This window comes from Canis aureus, chromosome 1 (assembly GCF_053574225.1).
Source record: "Canis aureus isolate CA01 chromosome 1, VMU_Caureus_v.1.0, whole genome shotgun sequence".
Lineage (NCBI taxonomy): Eukaryota > Metazoa > Chordata > Mammalia > Carnivora > Canidae > Canis > Canis aureus.
In genome coordinates this window covers 28,861,329-28,887,037 of record NC_135611.1, presented here as the reverse complement: position 1 = coordinate 28,887,037, position 25,709 = coordinate 28,861,329, and the positions used below count along the sequence as shown (strand labels likewise).

Genomic DNA, 25,709 nt, shown 5'->3' with positions numbered 1-25,709 from the left:
TCCTTTCTAATGTTATTAAATCCCTATATCTTTTACTAAAGTATTTTAACACATTTATATTTTAGATATAGTAAATACAATATCTAAAGTCTTTGGAGTCAAATTTTGCTAAACAAGCTCAAGGTTGGTTGTTTCTCTGGGTAAGCTTGCCTTTGTATTGCTAAGTCACGTTTTTATGGGCTTTTATCTATATGAATGAATCCTGGGAGGCCTAAATTGTAGGTGTATTTCTTCAAGAACTGGTTAGATTTTGTTTTTCTATCAGAAACTTTGGGACACTACCGGCTAAGTACTGCCTAAATAAATGCCTCCATTTGGGGTTTCCAAATTGCTTGACAAGAACAAGCCTGCTGTTACCAAATTTTAGAAGGGGATTTTCACCCATGCATACTCCATGTGAAGACAAACAAGTTTCTTTCTCTTTTGCCTTTATTAATAGTCCAAATGTTTTTGTTTTGGCAATCCACCATTTTGCTGACTCAATACATAGATTTTGGAGGATTTTGGCTTTCTGCAGGGATACCTTTTGCCTTGCACAGTCCTAAAGTCTTGACTGCTTACATATATGCATCCATTAAAATCCAAGACTTTAGGGTTACTGAGACTGGTTTATTTTCCCAGCATAGGAAAGTATGTTGAGTGTCAGTTTATCATTCTAATTTCAAACTTCCTCTTTAATTTTTTGCTCTGTGGAAAGTTACCTTACTTTCTTGCATGACCAACTGTGCATTTAAGAAGAAATTTGTCATATTCTATCCAGCTTTCCAGTATATTGTTGGAAAGTTTCTAGAATATCTCATCCACCCTATGTATGGAAATGGAGCCTTCCTAAGATAAGGTATTAATCTTCTGTAATCCCTATTATATATTCTTAAATATTTTTATATTTTTATCATATTTGACTTGTACTATAAATGTATCTCTAAACATCTTTGCATCCCTATGCAGTGGTTAAGTTTCTTGAAAAGAAACAAAATGAAAACCAATGGTTTTCATTTATTTTGCTAATTTTAACTATGAGTGTGGAGAAGTGAATGTTTGCATCTATTTCTGAAATGTTGACATTTTCAACTTTATCATTCTATTCTTGGGCATTTTAAGCAGAATTGTTCTGCTCTACAATTCAAATGATGCCAGAGTACAGATCCCTAGAGAAGAAATATTACCAAAGACTAGTTCAGGATGTGGAAGAAGGCCAGAGAAAGGAGAGTTCTTTATTCTTTCCAAATACTGAACTTTTATTTGATACAAAAATTTGACTAAGAAAAACAAACTTTGCACTGATAGCTTGAAGGCAGGTCAAGTGAATCTCTATTTTATATATGCCCCACAGCCAGGCTACAATCTAAATGCTACTTTTGTTCCTCTCTCACATAGATATTTGTGATATCAATATTCCATAAGTATTTAAATACATACACACATTTGCATGAAAGACATATGTAAGTTAACCACACACAATGTGCTTATTCTCAGAAGGACTTTTTGCTTCTATGATAGAGTCTTGCTTTCCAATACAACCTATAAGACAACTGTCAGCATTTCCTAAGCTGAACTACAAAGTGGGCAGGCGTTTGTTAAGCAACAAGAGTACTTCAACTGACTGGGACTTAAGCCATTGACGTCAGCACACATTAGTCAAAATATTTTCCCTTGTCTGTGGCCTCAAACTGTAAACACCCAGCTTGTATGCAGTTTGTTTGACTACTTCAAGAGTGGCACAAGTGAATCTGAAAGATGCTCTCCCAGCACTCGGCCAGGTTGCCAGAAAAGCATCTTCATTCTCCAAACTAATGCACATAATTTTCCATCTCTACTGGGTGCACAGCATGCAACAGAAAGATAAAAATAGAAAGAATGAAGTTCAACATATATGCAGGATGATCCTAGGAACCAAAAGCCTGATGCAAACAGAACAATGCCTTTCCTTTTTTTTTTAATAGATTCTTTTTTAAAAAATTTTTATTTATTTATGATAGTCACACAGAGAGAGAGAGAGAGACAGAGACAGAGACATAGGCAGAGGGAGAAGCAGGCTCCATGCACCGGGAGCCCGACGTGGGATTCGATCCTGGGTCTCCAGGATCGTGCCCTGGGCCAAAGGCAGGCACTATACCGCTGCACCACCCAGGGATCCCAATGCCTTTCCTTTGTGAGCAAACATCATTCATTCATTTCAATGTTCCTGAATTTTTCCTTTTTTTCTTTTTAAATATCTTATTTATTTGACAGAAAGAGAGAGAGAGAGAACAAGCAGGGGAAGTGGTAGGCAGAGAGAGAGGAAGAAGCAGTCTCTCCTGTGAGCAAGGAATCCGATGCCTGGCTCGATCCCAGGACCCTGGGATCACAGCCAGAGCTGAAGGCAGATGTTTAATTAACTAAGCCACCCAGGTGCTCCCTGAATTTTTTTTTATTTCCCTTTCTGCTTTAATATTTTAACACATTTATATTTAAAAGATGAGTATATTTTTTTTTGCTTCTATGCAGCCTGATTTATTTCCTATAGGATTTTTATTATTTATTTATTTATTTATTTATTTATTTATTTATTTATTTATTTATTTTAAGATTTTATTTATTCATGAGAGAGAGAGAGAGAGAGGCAGAGACACAGGCAGTGGGAGAAGCAGGCTCCATGCAGGGAGCCCTATGTAGGGCTCAATTCCGGGACTCCAGGATCACGCCCTGGGCTGAAGGCAGGCGCCAAACCTCTGAGCCACCCAGGGATCTCCCCTATAGGATTTTTAATCATAGCATTGCCTTTGTATAAGAGACCCACAGTAGGAAATTCTTGGTTTGTGGTTCGGTGCAATACAACAAAGATTACATCAAATTTGCAGGTACTTTACATAAGAATGGCTCATGGGCCACAAACATGGAATGAGCTGCTGGAAACCTAAAGGTATGGGCCAGAAACTAGGAAGGTCTCAAACCTCCCAATTTTCAGAGCTCTAGATGTGGAAAAGGCCAAGTGGTTATTATCTATAGTGAACTTGCTCTCCCATAGTCAGGATATACCTCCTACAGCCATCTGCCCTGTTGGGTATGGACCATAATCTAGCCGGTATGCAAACAAGAGTAGAAAGCAGGCAAAGAGAGAGAAATCTAGCACTGGGACATTTTCTTTAATATCAGCTTGCTAAAAACATACCATGTTTCTTCTCAAACATTTTTGGAACTTTTTGTAAATAAATATGAAACTCTTCTTAACTAAATATGCTAGAACCAAATCTAATACACAAGGTCAGGACAATGTATGGAGAATCAGAAATTACATCATGCTGTTTTAAAAGGCTCACAAGTTCTGGAGTTAGAATCACAGCTCTGCGTCTTACTTCCTCTAAGACCTTGGGCAAGCAACAGACCTGCTCTGCTATTTAACTTATAGTTTGTAAAATGGGGATAATGACCCCTAGAAATGTTAATATGCATATGGAAAAAAAAATTCACGTCAGTATCTGGCACACAGCACATACAAAATAATTGATAGATTTTATTGCTATTTCAGATATCAACTGTTAATAAATTATGTAAAGTTCTGAAATTTTTTTTTATATTTGAGGCATATCTCCATCATATAAGGGTTCTTGAACACTTGGAGAGTACAAAAGCAAGCCAGATTCCCAAAGTCCACTTTAGAGATTGTGAGTTCATGGTCTGGGGTAGAGGCCATGAAGCTGTATCTTTTCGTTAAGCTAGTCATTCCTGCTGACTAGATAAGTTTTGGAACACCAGGATAATGGATCCATGAGAAAACTAAGCTCCAAAATTTGGTTTTCAGACAAAGACAGAATTCAAGCAAGTCATCTGGGGTTATAGGTTAGAGTTCAACCTTGATTAATTCAGTGCAAAAGTTAATTATATTCATTAAGGTGATTTAATTCCTCTCAAAGGGCTCATTTCTAATTGAGTCCTTTTTTCATTAATATAATCATCTTGCTTAATCGTGGCAGCCTAAAAACTAGCATACATGCCTCATCCTCTGCTCATGAAAGCTATACACTCTTCCTTTGAAATTTCTAGAAGAATGGCATATACCTCAAGCCTGTCACTGGTACTGTATTATTAGTACCTTGCATGATTTTCAAGCATAATTATGACAGGTAAGAATATGAATTTTAAAATGTTATCAGCTGTTATTACCACTCCTGGATATACTATGCTAGGGATCATGTTGGATTCAGATCTTTGTTTATATTTTTTTCTCTATGTTTCTACTTTCATAACTTCCTTCATCACCACTTGGTTAAAATGCTTCTTCTAATTCTATCTCCTGGCTTTCCTGATTGTCATTCCCTTCTAAAAGATTCCCATCTTTGATCACAAATCTGGAATTAATGAACTTTTATTCTGAATATCTCAAAGTGCTCTGCAGGCATTAACGTTTACATAATTTTAATGTAGTAAGTGATAGAGTAATAGGAGTATTGTCATACTGTCATCCCAGGTTACAGGTTCCAAGATTGGATGTAAGATCCAAGCAGGTCATATTTATAAAAATTAAACATTTTAAAACACGTATTATATGTCAAGTAATTATAATGGAAAGTTAGTTCAATCCATAAAAGAAAAAATTTATTTTAAACATCTAGTTTCATCAAATTCTTAAAATGTTAAAGAACGTTTTTGAGTCCAACTATTTATGTTTCAGATTCTTGGTCTTTTTCCAATAAAGAATTGTTTTTGGAAAATTTGAGTAAGATCTATTTAGCAGCTTTCAAATATACCATGAGCCAAAACAAAAAATGAACAGGGATGCAACAGGATGATTCAAATCATATTTTTTAAAATGACACTTTGAGTGTAGAATTATTTCTCAAAGGAAATACTCTTTTCTTCTGAAGACCAGAGACTTTTCTTTTAAGGTGAGATTTAAGGAGTCCCATCTGAAAGTACACAGAGGCTGAATATATGAGGCAGAATAATAAAGCTGCTCTTATTCCAAGTTAGCATTCAAAAAAGTGTAAGACTCTTTTCATGCAGAAGTGTTAGCAGAGAGGCCATTTGCTATCAGAAACATCTTGCCTTTTGTACAGAATATTAATATGGATTAACAACACAGATTATTATATCTAATCAAAATTTTCAGGTAGATTTAGAGCAAATATATGTTCTAGATTTGCACTTGAGCAACTTTCATTAAGTAAGAACAAATTTTGGATTACTTCTTGAACTAAGTGTTCAAAATTTTTAACTTAAAGCAACACATATACACACACACACACAACCACACATCCAACATAAAGTCTACTTGACAATCATAGGTAAACATCCAGGGCTATTTAAGTGTTTCTTTTGGCTTCAATTCTCATTCACTATAAATGCCATATGATGTGAATTGCATGGGAAGTCCTGTGGGTTTGAGTTTCTTCCAAGTTGGTGCTATCACAATTGATCAAGGGAACCAAAAGAAACAATTAGATTTTATACTTTTTTTTTTACTTTTATCCTAAGAGTACTTTTTAATACTTTTAATAACTTTTTTAATAATAGTACTTTTATAACCTACAAGAAACAGAAAAATATGTGTATATATTTATGTAAGTTGGAATTTACTCTTTCCTTTAATCACTTCTGATGCTACCAAATGAAATGTATAAGAAACAGAGCTAAGCCACTAGAATCATCATAAAAAGGCTAGAGAAGCTACTCAACTTCTTTTAAAACTTTTTCCTTTTAAAACTAATTATATTAAAAACATTATATTGGGGCACCTGTGTGGCTCAGTCAGTTAGGTGGCTGTCTTCAGCTCAGGTCAGGATCTTGGGGTCCTGGGACAAACCCTATAGCAACCTCCCTGCTCAGCGGGGAGCCTGCTCTCCCTCTTCTTCTGTCCTCCCCCTGTTCCTGCTTTCTCTCTCTGAAACACATAAATAAAATCATTAAAAATATATATTAAAATAATGACTAAAATATATATAGAATAAGAGAAAATCACCCATGTTTTCAACAGCAACTGCAAATTGGTAACATTTTCTCATATTTGCTTTTCTCCCCTCCAACAAATACTACAGATACAGTTGAAGTTCTTTTCGACCACAACCCTCCCACCTCCCTCTCCCAACCACTACCATGATTTTGATGGGTCACAGTCTGGCCCTCTGGGTTTCATGGCTCCAAACTTGGGCTTAAATTAGAGCCTTGGGGATTCTGCTCGACACAAATTGTGCAATTTTGAACTCCATATAAGCGATGTGGGCCAGACTTCAGTCCATGGTGATTCTTCCTCTTCATTGAGTGGATCTAATTCAGCAATCCCCTCCTTATAACACTCTACCCCCAGCTTTACCCTGGTGGTTCCCCTGTGGCCCTTTACTTCCTCCAGCATACATTCAGCTCCTCCTCCTGAGCAGACCCTGAAACCCCAGACCTTATTGCCTAATTTGGTGCTGGCTTGCCATTCATTAGGCACATAGCTTTAGCTCCCACTCTAATGTACTTTTTCTTCTCTAGCCTCAGGTGATTTTCCTCTTTTTTTCTTAGCAGAATAGTTTGTTTTTGACATTTGTAAAAATAATTCTGTATGCTTTTTGTTTGTTTGCTTTTGGGGTGTAACAGGTGGTTTTAAATATATCTTCCCACTCCATTTTTGACCTTTATAACTCTATTATTATTATCTAAATGATTAAAATGAGTTTAAAAAGAAATAGGCACAGTAAATGCTAAATTGTACTCTTGAAACTTATATTACACTATATATTAACTAACTAGAATTTAAATACAAACTTAAAAATGAAACTAAAAAATAGGAGAAAAGAAAAAGACTTAGAAACAAAACATCTCAATTTTTTAAAAGAAAAATATATTGTACAAGTGCTATAGAAAACACTTCTCATTCACTACATCAATATATATGAAATGAAATATATATACTATGAAATACATATATATATATAGTATATATATATATATATTCTATGTTTCAGGCACTTAGTAAAGCAAAGGAAAAAATTCCATTTTCTTTCAGTGGGAAAATATAGATGATAGATGATAGGTCGATAGATAGATAGATAGATAGATAGATAGATAGATAGATATAGGAAAAATATGTAGAAAAAAAGAAGGAAATTGGAAGATGCTGGGGGTTGGAGAGAACTTTGCGATTTCACATAAAGTGGTCAGGAAACCTTCAATGAAAATGGTGAAGAAAACAATTTTAGGCAGAAGAAGCAGCAAGTGCAAAGGCCCTCAGAAAGGAGCTTGCCTGGTGTGTGAGAGAAATGGCAAGTGGCCAGTATGAGTTACAGAATAACAGGAGGTAAAACCAAAGAGTTTAAGTGGACAGACTCTAGGGAACATTTTACACCACGATAAAGACTTTGACTTTTACTCTGAGAACGATGGGAAACCAGATGAGAATTTGGGGGCAGAGAAAATACATATGATTTGACTTATGTTTTACTACCATCACTCTGACTGCTCTTTTGAGAATAGACAGTACAATGGTAAGTATAGAAGTAGGAGACTGATTATGTGCCTATTATTCCATCTAAGCGAGAGATGATGCTAAACTACCTGGAAGCAGTGAAGGTGGTGAAAAAAAAAAGATTCCAATATATTTTGAAAATGGAAAAAAGATTTGCTTATAGATTAAATGTCAGGTATAAGAAATAGATCAAGGATAAAAGTTTTTACCCAAGTGCCTGAAAAAATGGAGTCAGCATTTAGTAAGGTAGAGAGATGGTAACAGGTTGACATCTGGTGAAGGAAATCTGAAAGTCAGTTTGCAATGCATTAATTTTAAAATGCCAAGTGAGGATATTAAGTAAGTGATTAGAAAAGTTGGGGGCCTGAGAGAAGGTTTGGTTCTGAAGATGAGAGAGAGTATAGATAGCATGTAAAACCAGGAGGCTGGAAGAAATTACCAAGGGTAATGTAAATTTAAAAAGGAAGCCCTATACAGACTAACACCTAACTAAAGGATGTTAGAGCATTCAGAAGTTAGACAGATGAGAAGGAACAAGCACAGGAGACAGAGTAGAAGTAGCCAGTGATGTAGGAGAAACACCAAAGAAAGTGGTTTCTGAGAAACTAAGTAAAAGAAAGTATTTTTAAAAGCAGGAAGTAATGAGCTTTGCAAATGTTACTGATAAGTCAGATGAGAACTGGGACTCTACCATTAGATTTAGCAATATGGTATTCATGGTGACAGTGATAAAAGAAATTTTAGTAAGAAGATAGAGACAAAAACCTGTTTGGAGATGGTTCTAGAGAGAAAGGGAGAAGTGGAATGGCTAAAAGGAAGAAAGAATACAGAGTTTTATAATGTTTATCTGTTAAGAGAATGAGCAGATAGTTGAAGAGGAGAAATGAGATCAGGGGAGGGATTTCTTTCTTAACTGGATGAATATGAAAGTTCTCTTCTGATTGATTTCACAATGGTAAGAGACGGACTGAAGGCCACCAGCTGAGGATGAGAATGGGGAAGGAGTTTAGTAAAAGGATAAGGAATATTGACCAAGAATAGTGAATAAATTTAAAGTGAGACTGGTCAACAGGATTGTAGTTATTCCTCAGCTGTATTCATCTTGGAGAATATAGGTTCAGAAGAGGCAGAATTGAATTTTTCCAGGGTAGGGTTTTACCAGGTGAATAATATAATGTGAAAGCAGGGCAAGAAACTTGACAGTATGTACAAGGAATGGATGTAATGATGAGCCATGAAATCTAAGCTGTTTAAAGAGGGGGAAATAAGGAGAATGAGTTGCAATATTAGAGAATGAGATGTTGAAAGCTGATATTATGGGTGGAAGATCACAGGTAATCATAAATTCTAGGGTGTGACCATGGGAATAGGGTCACTAAATTAGAAAAAAAGAGTAAAATATTTGGGGGAGAAGAGATCAAGAAATTGAGATGCCACCACATGGGGAGGATCATTTAGGTAGAGTCTGAAAGTGTCTAGGGCTGCCTCCTAAAAAAAGAATGAATAACATGTAGATGACTGTCACAAGGTTAGAGCAGTGCATGGAACAGGCTGATAAAATTAAAAGCTAGGGATTTGGGAAAGGAAGCTAAAAGAATCTAGAATAGTGCTTCCATACAACTTTGTGCATTGATGAAAATGTCCTGTATCTGTTCTGTCCAATATAGTAACCACTAGCCACAAGTGGCTATTGAGCACTTGAAATGTGACTAGTTGGGGTGCCTGGGTGGCTCAGTTGGTTAAACATCAGACTCTTGATTTCGACTCAGGTCATAATCTCAGGATTCTGGGATTAAGCCCCATGTCAGCTTCCACATTCAGTGGGAAATCTACTTGAGGATTCTTTCCCTCTCCCTCTGCCCTTCCTCTCCCTCTCTCTAAAACAAAAATAAATAAATCTTTAAAAAAATGTGGCTAGTAGAACTGAGGAACTGAATTTTTAATATTATTTAATTTTAATGAATTTAAATTTAAATAGCCACTTGTGACTAGTGGCTGACATATTGGACAGTGTGGCAATGAGAAGCAAAATGGATATCTTCCTTAGCATTAAGATCAATGGGCCAGGGATATAGAGAGAAAAGAGTTTGTTCTTGAGAAGCCTGTGGAGGAAGCCATGTCAGATGAGAGCTAAGCTTCCATTAGAGAAAGATTGAGAATATAGAAAATACTTTTTTATGAGTGACTGTGAACTTCAGAGGGCAGAGTGGAAGAATTTCAGGAGTGGGAATGGGAGGATAAATAGGGAAAGAAAAAGAGGTATATGCATCATTCTTTCCATATGTGTTCTAATTATTGTGGTTTTTGTTCCTTTTGAGATCAAGGTTTATACTTCATTAATTTATTGTTCCTTAGAGAAACCAAACACTCATAAGGTATGTGGCATTTAAAAGTATTAAATCTGTGGCAGATAAGGGGATTCTTAATTGACAGCCTCTAAAATATAGAATCTGGGTGGCTCCGTCAGTTAAGCAGCTGCCTCCGGCTTGGGTCATGACCTCAGGGTCCCAGGATTGAGCCCCATATTGGGCTCCCTGTTCCTTGGGGAGTCTGCTTCTCCTGCTGTCCCTCGCCCTAACTTGTATGCATGCACTCACACACTCTCTCTCAAATACATAAATAAAATCTTTTAAGAAATAAATAAAATAAAATGTAGAATCTGGACAATATTTGAATCTTCCTCTATACTCATTGTCCAGGTGATAAATGATAGATAGGATCTCAAATGTTCATCAAAGTTTAACTACATCAACAGAAGGTAGCAATTAACTCTTGGAGATCAAACAAAGTTGTTTAGGAAGCAAATACCTAATGAGATGTAAAAAAATAGAAAACAGTTATTAAATACTTTCTACATGCCAGTTACTATGCTTTAGAGATATTATTCATTTAATTCTCCTATCAATCCTACGGTAGGTGTTAATATCCACATGTTATAGAGGAGACTACTGAAGCCTAACAATATAGTCATTTGTATAAAATAGCATATTTAATAAGGATAAGAACTAAGATCAAAAGCCAGATTTTCTTTCCTTTCTTTTTTTAAGAGATTTTATTTATTTATTTGAGAGAGAGAGCAAGAGAGAGGGCAAGCCAGCCAACAGAGGAGGGGCAAAGGGAGAGGGAGAGAATCCCAAACAGATGCCCCAAGAGCATGGAGCCCTATGCAGGGCTTAGTCTCACAGCCTTGAGATCATGAACTGAGCCACCCAGATGCCCCTAAAAATAGATTTTCTATTGCAAATGGTTACCTAATGCTTCATAGATAATTAAATCAATGTTCTTATTTTTAGTATATTCTGTGGCCAGAAAAGAAAGTGTAAAAGAGAAAAGAAATACATGAAGAATGTAATTTTTGTTCTGCTGTTACTTGGCCTTTACAGTCATAATAGTGATGAAATACAAATAATATTAGTCCATGTTTGGTAAAGTTAAAAGAAGTTTAGGATTTCAGATAAATCAATCAAATACAATCAGTTTCCAATAACAGAAAGTTATTTATCACCATATTAACCCAAATAACTGAGTAATAATATTTGCAAAAAATTAAATGTCAGATTAAGTCATATTCAGTAAAGGTCACTGCATGAATTAATAAATCAGATCCTACAGTTCTATCTTGAAAATACTTTTCTATATGCATATTTTCCTCTTGTGAGAAATTATAAAATTACAAAGCAAAATAAAAGGTAAATGTTCATGGAGTCTCTAATATATGTTCCTAGCATTGAGCTGGCAACTTTTGTCATGATTTGCCACTAGAAACTAAAGCTCAGCAACTTTTCCTAGGTCAGAAACTATAAGTTTCTGAGTCTAGATTTAAACTCAATACAAAAGCCTTCTCTATTAAAATACAGTTTAAAAAATCTTAATGCAGATGGATAAAGAATAAGCATGTTCAAGGACTTGTTTTCATGTATCAATTTGGCATTTTCTGTATAGTGCCTATTTTGAGAGGTTATAACTTATAATTTGCTTACTTGAGACAACTTTTGGCAATCTACAAAGTCTTAGGGAATGAGAGAATAATTTCCTGCAATGAGCTTGTTACTTATCTAGGTACCCAGAGCCTAATATAGTGCCTGGCACATTGGAAGCACTTGGTTATTAGATGGATAAGAAAATTGGAAATATAGTCACTGGATTTGGTGATCCAGTGATCCAGAAACCATGGTTTCTGTTCTTGTTCTGCCAATTACCCTTTTTTCATTTTTCATTTCTTTTATTTTGCATTCATTTCCTTCTTTCCAGCCCACCTTCTGCAAAATAAGAGTGACTTAGACAAAATGGTCCTTTCTAATTCCAAAGCCCTATGACTTTAAGTACTGCCTTTGATTCTACATGCTATTTAGATAATGAAGAAACTTAAAGATCTTCAGCTTTGACTTTAAAGACATATGAAAACCGCTTTGATTGGAGATTCACTGATATAAAAATATTACTTATAACAAAAATTATATCCAATATCCCTGAGTTTAATTTGCAATCAAGATGTTTACCCAAAGTGGGGGTGCCTGGGTAGCTGGTTGGTTGAGCATTTGACTCAATCTCAGGCTTTGATCTCAGGGTCAAGAGTTCAAGCCCCCTCCCCTTAATTAAATTAAGAAATTTTTAAAAAGATGCTTACTGAAAGTGAATATTTGGGAGAATCTAAGAAAGCTGATTTTTTTCCTCTCTTAAGTTTTAACCCCAGTTGAAGAATGAGGGTAAAGTGAGAGACATGAACATATAAAAGCCCCTAAAATGACTAAAATTTTATTCCAAAGTAATTTATTTCTAAAGCATTTATAGCTTCCCCCTCACTCTGGACTGTTTTTTTTTGTTGTTGTTGTTGTTATGTCTATATTTCCCCTGTCCCCAACTACTGTAATAGTTGCTTTCATAATTCAATAATTCATAATCCAGATTTTTTTTATTATTGCTGTCATGTTCCTCCACTTCACCCTACCCTAGCCCCAAAGAGACCATTGGGCCATACATACCTCTTCCAGTCACTCTGTACCTATTATTCTTTATTCTTTTCTTTATTAAGTGCCATGGACATTTATCTTCTTTCTTTACCTGCTTATTGTTTTCTTGCCTCTCCCTTCACTTAAATGTAGCCTGCCAAAGCTCGGAGTCTCTGTGTGTTTTTATTCTCTGCTGCATTTCCACCATCAAATAAGCACATGCCCATTAGCAGGTGGTAAATAAATATTTTATGGAATGAATGAATTTCTCAAGAGAAGCAGCCTTATTCATCTTTGTATTCTGATGCCCAGCACAGTACCTGGCACATGATGGACATCCAATAAATTCTTGTTACCTAGAAGTGCCGTATTAAGAGATAATCCTAAGAGTAATTTTGAGTGAAGATAAGTATATATATTGAACCAAAGAAATAATAAAATATTATTTTGGAAGGTTTTTTTTTCCATCCTTCTTTGGAAAGAGCAAAATTGATTTTATTGAAGCAAAATACTTCTTTCTTTAAAAGAAAAAAAGTTTATTTATTTACTTGGAAAGGGAGAGAGAGCAGGGGAAGGTGTAGAGGAGAGGGAGAGAGAGAATCTCAAGCAGACTCTGCACTGAATGTGGAGTCATGACCTTGAGATCATGACCTGAGCAGAAATCAAGTTGGATGCTTAACAGCTGAGCCACTCAGGTGCCTCGCCTCGCAAAATACTTCTTCCTTAAGTGTGAAGAGCTAAGAGAAAAAAAAATTAATTTCCCATAATTATCTCTACGATATAAACAATTTGGTATACAAAATACAAATTATACTTACAACTTTTCTCTAGTGTTACTCTTCTAGCCCTTTTTATAGTCATAGCACCTTTTATTTATTGAGCTCAAACTATGTGCTAGGTATCAGTAGGCACCTTACATTTATTATACAGAATTATCTCATTTAACCATAAAACTCCTTAAGGTGGCAGTAATTAACCTTAATATGTGGCTCAAAGAAGTAATACAGTCAAGGGCACATAAATTAAGAGAGCTTGGGTTCCAACTTAGGTCCCTTCATGCCACAGACCATTTGCCCACATGAGGTCCATGCTTCAGAGTTAGATCCTCAGAATTCTGTACACTCCACATAAACTGATTTCTGCAGTTTTTCTTAAAAGTGCTCTGTTCATCATCCTACCTCCAAAAAGATAAACGGCATAAAGCAATTGAAAGGGAAAATACCAAAGAAGGAGCACAAGGACAGTTTATAGTTGACAAATACTAATACCTCCTCTTCTATCTACTGCTTGAAAATCAGTGTATTTATTCAAGAATTAGATCTCCTTCTCCAGCTTTCAAAGGTCTTTCTGACCAATTATACCTCTTCATATGATTGCAACTACTCCTTAATGTGCTACCAGTGACCCCACCCCCCACCCCTGCCTCCACACCACATTGCCAATAACTATCCAAGTTTATAAAGGCGTGTCTAAAGTTGAACTTGGCATCTTCACCCATAAAGTGTCATGCTCCCTATTTTTTATACTTTGGCCCATGGCATTGCTGCATAATCAGCATTGAAGCTAAAAACTTTAATAGTTCTTGAGTCTTTTCTATCCTTAGGTTTTAACATCCAAACATTCACCAAATCTCCAATCCATTCCACTTCCTAGATATTCCATTTATTCACTCAAAAACATATGCAATTATGGAGCACTCATTCTGTGTTCAAGATGCTGCCCTGATCATCTCTATATGCCCTCTGCTCTACACATCGCCTGCCCCCGCCCAGCTGAAGGTCTTCACGGCCATTTCTTCCAATTTATAAAATATCATCCTAGCTTGTGTACAAACTTCCAGTTTCCTGACATACCCCATGTATATTTTCTGTACATGTATATATACATACCCCATGTATATATACATACCCCATGTATATATAATACACATACCCCATGTATATTTCCTGACATACCCCCTATATATTTCAGAAAATATACATAAATTACTAAAACAGAAATATACATAAATTACTTAAACTAAAATCTAATTTTATAACTATGGCTTGAAAGCATTCCTCTCTCCCCTGGAGTCCACAAGATTACGTTTAGGACAGCATTCAAAGTCCATTACACTTTGGTTCCAACAGTTCTTTCCTAGCTCATCTTCTGCCCCCACCCTCTTATGCTCAAGCTTCTTTAAAAGGTCACTGCTTCCTGAACTCATCATACCCTATCTGCTTGTTTCTTTGAAAATGTTGTAATCTCAGGTAGCAATTTCTTTTCATATTCCTTTTACTTAGGCTTCAAGATTAATCTCAAATATTGCCATCACTATAAAGCCTCTTCAGATACTCCCAGTTATGATTAATCACTGTTTTCATTATACTACCAGATTGAAGGGTGTGTCTCTATATTATTTATTACTGAGAGACTGAATATATAGATGATGGCCAGATCATATATAAAAACAGAACTTTGACCCACAACCTGACTATAAAACCAACCCCCTTATCTATAATAAATAGTCCAGGAAGTGAGCCTGCTATAATTCAGACTTGTAGGAAGTTTTTAGTAATAATCCCAGGAAGTTAAACAATTACTTCACAACCAGCCCCAAATGGACAGGACTTGATCAATAACTGACCGTTTCCTTTATTTTTGTCACTACTTCTAACTTAGGACCAACCAGAGAAAGCCAAACTTGCACTCCTAACCAATCACATAGATGCTCTGCTTCTAGGTAGCCGGGCTACTGCTTCCAATTAGGATGGACATGAAGCAAAATCTTTTTTCTTTTTTTTTTAATAATAAATTTATTTTTTATTGGAGTCCAATTTGCCAACATACAGAATAACACCCAGTGCTCATCCCGTCAAATGCCCCCCTCAGTGCCCGTCACCCATTTACCCCCACCCCCCGCCCGCCTCCCCTTCCACCACCCCTAGTTCATTTCCCAGAGTTAGGAGTCTTCATGTTCTGTCTCCCTTTCTGATATTTCCCACACATTCCTTCTCCCTTCCCTTCTATTCCCTTTCACTATTATTTATATTCCCCAAATGAATGAGACCATATAATGTTTGATTGACTCATTTCACTCAGCATAATACCCTCCAGTTCCATCCACGTTGAAGCAAATGGTGGGTATTTGTCATTTCTAATAGCTGAGTAATATTCCATTGTATACATAAACCACATCTTCTTTATCCATTCATCTTTCGATGGACACCGAGGCTCCTTCCACAGTTTGGCTATCGTGGCCATTGCTGCTAGAAACATCGGGGTGCAGGTGTCCCGGCATTTCATTGCATCTGTATCTTTGGGGTAAATCCCCAACAGTGCAATTGCTGGGTCGTAGGGCAGGTCTATTTTTAACTCTTTGAGGAACCTACACACAGTTTTCCAGAGTGGCTGCACCATTTCACATTCCCACCAACAGTGTAAGAGGGTTCCCTTTTCTCCTCACCCTCTCCAACATTTGTGGTTTCCTGCCTTGTTAATTTTCCCCATTCTCACTGGTGTGCGGTGGTATCTCATTGTGGTTTTGATTTGTATTTCCCTGATGGCAAGTGATGCAGAGGATTTTCTCATGTGCGTGTTGGCCATGTCTATGTCTTCCTTTGTGAGATTTCTCTTCATGTCTTTTGCCCATTTCATGATTGGATTGTTTGTTTCTTTGCTGTTGAGTTTAATAAGTTCTTTATAGATCTTGGATACTAGCCCTTTATCTGACACGTCATTTGCAAATATCTTCTCCCATTCTGTAGGTTGTGTTTTAGTTTTGTTGACTGTATCCTTTGCTGTGCAAAAGCTTCTTGTCTTGATGAAGTCCCAATAGTTCATCCATAATGATTTCCCACTCCTCTGCCTGTAACTGAGTATCTGCCAAAACCATTGACAGTGGGGCACCCAGATGGCTTAGACATTAAGCATCTGACTCTTGATTTCAATTTAGGTCATGACCTCAGGGTTGTGAGATCAAACCCCATGTTGGGCTCTGTGCTGGGATGGAGCCTACTTAAGATTCTCTCTCCCTCTCCATCTGCCCCTCTGCCCCCTAAAAAAATGCAATTGACAGTGGCTGACTCCCTTGGTATAGCTAGCTCTGAGTAAATAGTCTGTTTTTCTCATTTGGTTGGTCTCCATTTATTTCTATCTTGCCAAACCAGGACCTGACACATGAAATTCCTTAATAAATGATTTGTTTGTGTTGTTGTTATACTGGCTTTTGTCAAATGGCTACTGGATACTTACCACAACAATATATTTTTGCTATCATAAATTTTTAAAATAATGTTCCCTTATCATTCAGTTAAAGTCTATAGGATCTGTAGTGATGTCTACTCTTTAATTCCTGACATTGGTAATTTGTGTCTTCCCTTTTTTTCCTTCATCAACTTAGCTAGATATTTATCAATTTTATTGATGTTGTCAAAGACCCAGCTTAGAACTTCATGAATTTTCTTATTGCTTGTTTTGTATTTTTTAATTTCTTCTCTTACCTTTTTTATTATTTTCCTGTCCTTAATTTCTCTTCTTTTTCTAGCTTCTTATAGTGAAGACTCTAATAAACTTAGACAATTTATCACTGATATTTTTTTCATTCCTAATATATATATATTTAGATATTTTTGAGGCTTGTTTTAAGTTTTGTTTGGGGAAAAAAAAAAGTTTTGTTTGGGGAAGTCTAGAGGAAAATTTACTTCAGGAATAATGCAAACTAGTAGTAAAGTACAGCAGTTTCTGGAGTCTTTACAACATACCCCAAGTGATCAATAAGAGCTCTCCATTTTATTTGGTGATAATGCAAATGATTCCCAGGCTTGTGTGACTTATGGAAGCCTGTTCCACTCACAATCTCCTAGTTGTTCTTTGCTCAACCTTATAAAGTTTCACCTTATTTATGCATGTCTTAATATTTTCAAAGACTTCTGGGACTTTGTATATTTCTGGCACTCTTTTTCTATGTATTTCCTTACTCTGAAGTTGTTTGAATCACCATTTAAAGACATTTCAAATTTCCTATACATCAAGCTCTATCTCTTCAATTATGTAATAACTGTTCCCTTCTTGGAATCTCCCTCTCTTCTTTGTAGTGTGGAATGTGCCTCCAGGAAGGAATCCTATGCAATTGTAGGACTCACCTTATTTCCCTTCCTTCAGGATTCACAGTCTTTTGCTGACTATTATACAATGTCTGAAAAGAATTACTTTTATATGTTTTGTTCAGTTTTACAGCTGATTAAGGTAGGAGGGTAAATTGAGTCTCTTTTACTCCTGGTTATAAGCCCTGCCTTCACTCTTGACTCCCTCAACTAAATTTTCCATACTGCTTTTAGAAGGATCATTCCAAAATGCAAATTTAAATATACCTTTCTTGCTTAAAGTTTCCAACAATCCCATAGCCTGACCATGTTCATAATCCCAGATAAGTGCCAAAAACTTTAGTATAATATGGAAGATATTTGTGCTTCAAACCCTGCCTTCCTGTCTAGTCTTATCTCCAGCCATGCACCCCCTCTATCTTCTCCCTTCATACAGTAAACTTCAACCATAGCTGTAGCTTCTCAAATTCTTACCTTTCTTTTTCTTTCTTTTTCTTTTCTTTTCTTTTCTTTTTTGTCTTTGGGCCTTTATACCTTTTGCCGCTCCATTTATCTAGAATACAATATACCCATTTAAAAAATTATTTACTTATTCATGAGAGGCACAGAGAAGCAGAAACATAGGCAGAGGGAAAAGCAGGCTCCCTGCAGGGAACCTGATGTGGAACTCGATCCCAGGACCCTGGGATCACGCCCAGAGCAGAAGGTAGATGCTAACCATTGGGAAACCCAGGCAACCCAATACACACACTTTTAAACTAACATGTCAGAACTTATCTTAACTATTAGTTCTTCTAGGAGGCATATCTGAGCCCTGAATACTATATTCATGGTCCTTTCTACATGCTTTCACAAAACCCTGTGATATTGGACTAGAATATCTGTTATAATGTCCCACAATTATCAATGTTCTCTCTGAATTCACTATGTTACTATAAGTTTCTTAATACAATATCCTTATCTCATTTATTTTTCTGACCGAGCCTCACACATATCCAATTGTCAATAAATATCTGTTGAGTAAATGAAAAAGTGAATTATTCTATCAGTTAAAATAGGCATCCAATTTCCAGGAGGCAAGCTGGTTTGAGAATATAGAAGGAAAAGTGGCTCTAAAGTATCAGTCAGCAAACATGTGTAAAGGTTGAGATGTAAATATTAGAACTTTGAAAGTCACATACAGTCCCTATCCCATTTTATTTATTTTTTATTTTTAAAAATATTTTATTTATTTATTCATGTGAGACACAGAAAGAGAGACAGAGACATAGACAGAGGGAGAATCAGGATCCTCGAGGGAAACCTCATGCGGCATTCGATCCTGAGACTCCGGGATCATGCCCTGAGCCAAAGGCAGATGCTCAACCACTGAGCCACCCAGGCGTCCCTATCCCATTTTCTTTAACAGCTAAAAGTGTAAAAACATTCTTAATTTGCCAATCTCTATTCCAGAATTACACAGACCTGGGTTTAAATCTTGACTCTTGGGAACCCTGGGTGGCGCAGCGGTTTAGCACCTGCCTTTGGCCCAGGGCACGATCCTGGAGACCTGGGATCGAATCCCACGTCGGGCTCCCAGTGTATGGAGCCTGCTTCTCCCTCTGCCTATGTCTCTGCTTCTCTCTCTCCCTCTCTCTCTGTGACTATCATAAATAAATTAAAAAATTTTAAAAAAAATTTAAAAAAAATCTTGACTCTTAATCTTATTAGCTATGTAAATATGACCTCTTACCAACTTCATCTGCTGCATGAAAATAGTAATAATACTTATCCTCCAGTGATATTGTAAAGATGCAGTAAAATCATGTGTGTTAACAGCACAAGAGTGCTTGGTGATTGGCCCAAAGGAATAAGGAATGTTCCATACCATATCTGTGTGTGGTTGTCCAAAAGACATTGGATGAAGATTCACCAAATGAGCTCCATATATTTTAACCTATGTATTTGTCACAACTTTCAAAAATCTACAATTAATGTGGATAAGAACTAGCCACTGATTGTCAAATAAAGGTATAAAACTGCAAAGAAAAAAAATAATATCTAACACTCTGTACCAAGCACTGTTCCAAGTCTTTCAAATTATTAAATAATGTAGTCATCACTACAATCCTGTAAGACAGACACAATAATTACTCCATTTTACAAATGAAAAGAAGAAGGCAGAAATTAAATAACTAGCAGCAGTAATTAATAAGTTGTAAAAATGGCATATAAAATTAATTAGCTTTATCTTCTAATCCTTTGATAATCAATCTAAACTGTTCTTGCATTCCTGACTATCAGATTGTGTGAGATTTTAAATGTTTGTTTTAAGCTGCTAAATTTGGATTTATTTATTTATTTATTTTAGATTTTATTTATTTATTCTTGAGAGACAGAGAGAGGCAGAGACACAGGCAGAGGGAGGAGCAGGCTCCACGCAGGGAGCCTGATGTGGGACTTGATCCCGGGATTCCAGGATCACGCCCCAGGCCAAAGGCAGGTGCTAAACCACTGACCACCCAGTCTGCCCTTGGAATATTTATAATGAAGCAATGGATAGCTAATACATATATCCTTTGCCCCTCCCCACCCTCCACCCCACAACTTCCCAGAGTATAGATATATCTCTAAGCTCACCACAAAATCACTGCTTGCTTTTCTGTTGGCTCCACCTGTAGGGACAATGAACTCACATAGCCTCTAAAGCAACAAGTTGGAGAAGAGGAAGAGGTCAAGAGAAGTGATGTAATCACTATAGGTTCTGGTGGAAGAGGGAAAAACATGCGAGAAAAAATATGTCAGAACTTTCCTTACACAATTCTCAAATTGCTACATTAACTTTTCTTGGAACCTGCTGAGTTGAACATATCTAGTTGGTTTCTTTCAGGATACTTCCTACCATTTACTTCCTCAGTTTCATTCATCTTCTTCCTCCCAACACAGGTGGTACATACTTTTAGATAAGAGCTGGAAATGTGGGAGATTCAGGGTTTATATAACATTGCAACATCAACAAAGAAAAAGGATGCTAGCATAACTAGCTATTTTTTTCTAAACTGCATCCTTTTCATAAATATGTAAATTTTGTTCCAATAAATTTCACCATACATATTCTGGGGTCCACAGCCAACAGGATATGTAGCATTCAACACTTTACCTTATAAAGCCTTCATGTTCTCTCTCTCCCTCTCCCTTTCTTTCTCTGTCTCTCTCTGTCTCTCTTTATCTCTGGCTCTCTCTCCCCCTCAACACACACACACACAGCCCACTTACCACCCCCATCTCCAGCCCCATCTTGTGATTTGGTAGTATTAACTCTGAAAAATTCTTTGTCCCTCAATGGAACTGCACTTTTAAAAAATTATAGAAGTTTTTCCAAAGTTCAAAACTGACAGAAATGTATTTCAGACTGCTAAGGCCATTCTGAAACATACAGGAAAGCATGGAACTTTAGAATCATTCCCTGTGACTTTTTTTTTCCAGTTTTTTTACTACTAGAAAACAATGCTCCCCAGGTGTAATTTCTGCTGAGACCCACACATCATAATTTGCTTTTGGTTCAGCTGCTGTTTCACCTGACAGAAGAAGGAAGCTAGCAACCTTGTTCTTGCCATTATGATTTGAAATCATACCTAAGCCAATAGAGCCCTTATTCAGAGTGCCAGAGATGAGGCTGCACTCATGTAGCCACCAAACTGCTACTCCCTTCCATCCACCATGCTTTTGGGGCTCTCACCTAGTTTCTGTGTCTAAGATACTATTTTGCTAGCAAGACCACCAATCTTGCTTTGAACTCTTACCTGAATGATTAGAAACTGATTCTATAAACCAGGAGGATTATGCCTACTGCTGCATAACTGGTATTCTTCTCCCGGACATTTTGCCCTCCTATCAGGCTGGTTCTAATACTTATGCTTATGCTCTTGACATCCTGCTTTCAGATGCAACATAGTAGAGGCCCAGTCTCTGAGGCAATCCAGGGATCCTAGCTCTTGAATCTCCCCAAATCTGGGTTTCTCCCCACCCATCACAAAGTTCTGTGATTGAGTTGCCAGCATGCTTTGTACCCAACATAATTCCCATTACCTCAATATTTACCCAAACCCAAACTGCCTCTTGTGATCCTTCCACATAGAGACTGGGCACAAAAATTTAGTCATTTTCCCTATTGTCCTTTTGATGTTTTGCTAAAGAAAGGGGTTTTTGAAATAAAGAGGAAGGTAAAGAAGATAGAAGTAAATATAAGCAGTGCACATTCTCTTTTAACAAGATTGTTGCATTAGTGAAACAAGAGCACAGAACAATGTAAGCCCTCCACTGCCACCACCACCTCCCTGGAAAAAAACTTTGAAAGCCAAAGCGTGTCTTCATGTTACTTGATTATTTTATTGTTTCTCACATGAGGCATGTTGCCAAATATCATCAAAAGGGATAAAAAATAATTATACATATCTAATTAATAAACATTTCTATTGTAGTAATGTTTTATCAGCAGGAGAGTGACCTGCACGCATCTGCTCACAAAGTTTCCATAGCTCACAACTGTTCACAGCACAAAAAGATTATGCCTCTTCATGCCTCCTTAGGCCTCTGATAGGTTCTGACTCATCTTTCTTGCCATTCGTACCCTCCCATACCCACCAGGACCTATGCTTTTAAACACAGAATGATTTGTAATTCTCAAAAGGTACCATACTCTTCTCTGTCTCTTGGCTTTTGCATACTCTGTACTTTCTGAAATGCTCAACCTTGCCATCATTGCCATCCTTCCCAACCCCACCTCATTTAGCTGGGAAATTCACTCAGTCTTCAAGGCTCAGCTTATGAATCATGTCCTCATCTAATGCTTTCCGGACACTTCACACTCTAACCAGAGAGAACTGAACTTTCCCTCGTATCATCTTTGTGCCTGATGCATGCCTTTAAATACATACATGCCTCCATTTTAATCAGTGAGACTATCTCCTAAGGTCAAAGCTCACACTTTACTCTTATTTGTAGCTCTACCAAGAGAAACAGTGGCTGGCACAAAAAAGTGTTCAAATGGCATTTAGTGAAATAATACATGGATGAATGGATGGATAAATGATGAGCATTAGGAGTTTTCTAGGGTTTCCCAAAGTAGCAGAAACTGTGTTAGGTTCTATATAAATGCCTTTTAAATATGTATGCTCCACAGGAAGATTTAGAAACTGAGGCTCAAGAAAGGTATAGTCACATGTTCAAGTTGACACATTCATAAGTAGTAGAGTTGGAATAATTTGGACCTGGGTCCTGTTTACTGTAGTCCTGTAGTCTGCTTGACTACAAAGCCCATGGCCTTTTCACAGCACTATATTTTTTTTATTCTACTGACTATAGTCATGGCAGAATAATGTATTCACCAGGATATCTTAAAATAGAAATGTCCCAAGAAAAACAATTTAGGGAGCTACCCTATCTCAAAGAAGATGGTTAATACTTAAACACCTTTGCTTTTGCATCTGTTCACACCAAAACCCTACCAAACTATTAGGTGGCCTCCTAAAAACTTACCCATCAGGAAATCATACCTGGAAAGTGACTGGTGTCTAGTTTTATCTCTTACTACAAATTAGTATATATCTTATAGCCGAGCACACACAAGTTACTAGTTTTTAAATCAGGTTTGTTTGTCTCAACACAAACTGGTAGCATATAGGGTCATCGACAATATAAGAACTATGAGCAGGATGAGGCTGGGGAAAGAAAGAGTTGCCTAGTTTCCAAGGCTGCAGGCCTAAGGACTGTGCTCTGGATCTACAGGATGTCACCTGAGGTCTGTCTGAGAAGTAAACCAGTGGGCACCATTCTCTTCCAGGGGCAAAAGCTTTTAGCTATAACAAGCTGGAGGGCCATGAAACAGTGGTCAGCTGCACTGCAATTTGTTTCTAAGATGACAAGGAACAGAAAGTACAAACAGGGTAAGGTTGGAGACCTCAGTTAGAGGCACTGGGCGATCCCACTGTTGCTGGGAGGCTGAACTTGGTAGCGTAACTTCTTTGCTCAGAAGCCCTCAATCAAGCAGGACCTCTGAGGCTACAGCTGTAATTTCAAACCACAAAAGAAAACAGAACCCTCTCAAACTTTTATTTTGCTGAGGAAGTGGATGATTTAAATAAGTCTGTTTGACACATGCCTATCTGACTTCCCAGTTCCCTTAGGTTTCTTGCAAATCAGCCATAAAGCTATTCCCCACTTGTTCTGACAGGATTTATGCATTCTACATCTGGTATTCGGCAAGCATATTTTTCTTCCTTTTTCATTGAACTTCTGCCCATACACACATACAGGGTCTCATTTTAATAGCGGGATTATTCCCTGTGTATTTAAATACACAGGAAACAGGAAATCATCTAAAAGAACACAGTGATCTCATGGTTATATCACTTTTCCCCACAAGCCCATTTGAAATCAGAGACAAAGACAAGATTCTGGGGCTTATAGCTTAAGAGTTTCTCAACCTGAGAGACTGACTGACCTTAAGTTCCCTCTTCTGGTTCTTAACAGAGTACAAATTAAGAAAATGAAATAGCACATTTATTCCAAGGCACAGGAAAGAAAAGATTTTTTTTTTTCAAAATAAATCCATATTCAACTCTCAGAAATGTAAGAAGTAAAAAAAAAAAAAAAAAAAAAAAAGAAATGTAAGAAGTCACTCTTATATTTGGTTGGCTGACTAAAGCAGGGGTCAGAGGGTCTGGGGAAAGCCCTCTGCTGGGGAAGCAAGGAAGTTCGTAGACATTCAAACAGCTCACACTTATTTGGAATGTAGAAATTTATATTTATTGAGCACCAGTGTGTCTTGACTATATTTTATTTAATCCTCACAAAACCCATATGAGGTAGTTATTATTTTTTTAAAGATTTTATTTATTTATTCATGAGAGAGAGAGAGGCAGACACACAGGCAGAGGGCTCCTCACAGGGAGCCCCTTGGCGGGACTCGATCCTGGAACCTGGGATCAGGCCCTGAGCCAAAGACAGACGTTCAACCGCTAAGCCACCCAGGCATCACTGAGGTAGTTATTATTATCTTCATTTTGCAGAAGCTGAACCTGGACTCCTAAAGACTCAATGTATTGCAAAGGACAGCCTTTCTCCCAATTAGAAGTTCTGTCTATGGAATAAGTTTTCCTAGGATGCTTTACACTGCAGCCTTGGGAAAGGGGATGAGAACATGATCTTGTTAGAGCACACGGGGAATGGAACTTCCCATGCTTCATCTCCAGCTCTACCAGATTAGAGACCAAAAGTGCTCAAAGTGATAGCTCTATGAAACGACAGTTCTAGAAGTCCTTTCTCCATCAAATAACAAAGAAATTAGGTTCTGTATACTTGTTGTAATTCTGTTCTTTAAGCATTGATATCTCTTTATGCTACCTATGTCAACTCTCTGTTAACTTGAATGTTTGATTAATCTGAATATTTTATTCTCCAAACATGTCAGAAAATAAAACATTTGTGAAAGCAAGAGGCCTTTGTTTCAGCCAATGATCCTATTCCCAACTCTTCAGGAATGCCAAAGTTTCCCTCACCTTCCTTGCATCAGACATTTTGCCAGTTCTTACCCTACTTCATTTTCTATGAATGTTCTCCTGATCCATGCATGTGAAATTATAACCATCAAATCTTTGTCAAGGTCTCCAGTATTGGCCCCATATGGATTTTAACTCTTTAAACATGCTCCAAAGCCTTGGAACTAGATTACTTTGTACCTATTCTTAACACTTTTTAACTAATCTCTAGTCATTTTCCCTACAACATTCTTTGTTTCCCTAACCTTTGCAGAATAGAACAGCATCCTTACTATTTTGAATCTTGATATAGAGTATGCTTAAAGTCACATACACCCAGTGGAGTGCTAAAGCGACCTTATGCCTGCTCTCAAGAGCCTGTTGTATATATTATGCTGCATGTCTCTTCCCAACTTAATTTTCAATGATATGGAACTTGGCCATTGTGGGAATATTTATATCATGGAAATTAGCAACAGATCAAAGCTGTGTTTTCCTCCTTTAGAAAGCCACTTTACTAGCACAGCGTCCTTGATATTCAAAATGTGGTTCACAGACCAGCAGCATCGACATCACTTGGGAGCTTGCTAGAAATATGGAACCCAGCATCTCCATCCCTTGCCTCCCAAATCAGATTTTTGCATTTTTTTTTAACAAGAGCGAGTCTTTGGTGATCTGTTTGCACATTAAAATGTGAAATAGGGAACTTCTAAATTCATCTCTTAAAATCTAG

The 25,709-nt window shown here is 37.1% G+C and overlaps 1 protein-coding gene across 3 annotated transcripts in view; it reads right to left on the bottom strand.

Annotated features, from left to right (window-relative positions):
* Positions 1 to 2,614: 2,614 nt before the first annotated feature.
* LOC144311523 (L-lactate dehydrogenase B chain-like) overlaps positions 2,615 to 25,709 on the bottom strand; it is a 146,409-nt gene continuing 123,314 nt past the window's right edge. For 2 of the 3 annotated variants that reach the window (XR_013377144.1, XR_013377138.1), the window contains exons 8-11: positions 20,079 to 20,202; positions 17,934 to 18,012; positions 5,715 to 5,860; positions 2,615 to 5,382 (exon numbers count right to left, since the gene is read on the bottom strand). The gene's annotated coding sequence lies outside the window, so the exon portion shown is untranslated. Of the gene's footprint in view, positions 5,383 to 5,714; positions 5,861 to 12,928; positions 13,113 to 17,933; positions 18,013 to 20,078; positions 20,203 to 25,709 lie in introns of those variants that run through there. The other variant, XR_013377145.1, reaches the window with a different exon arrangement.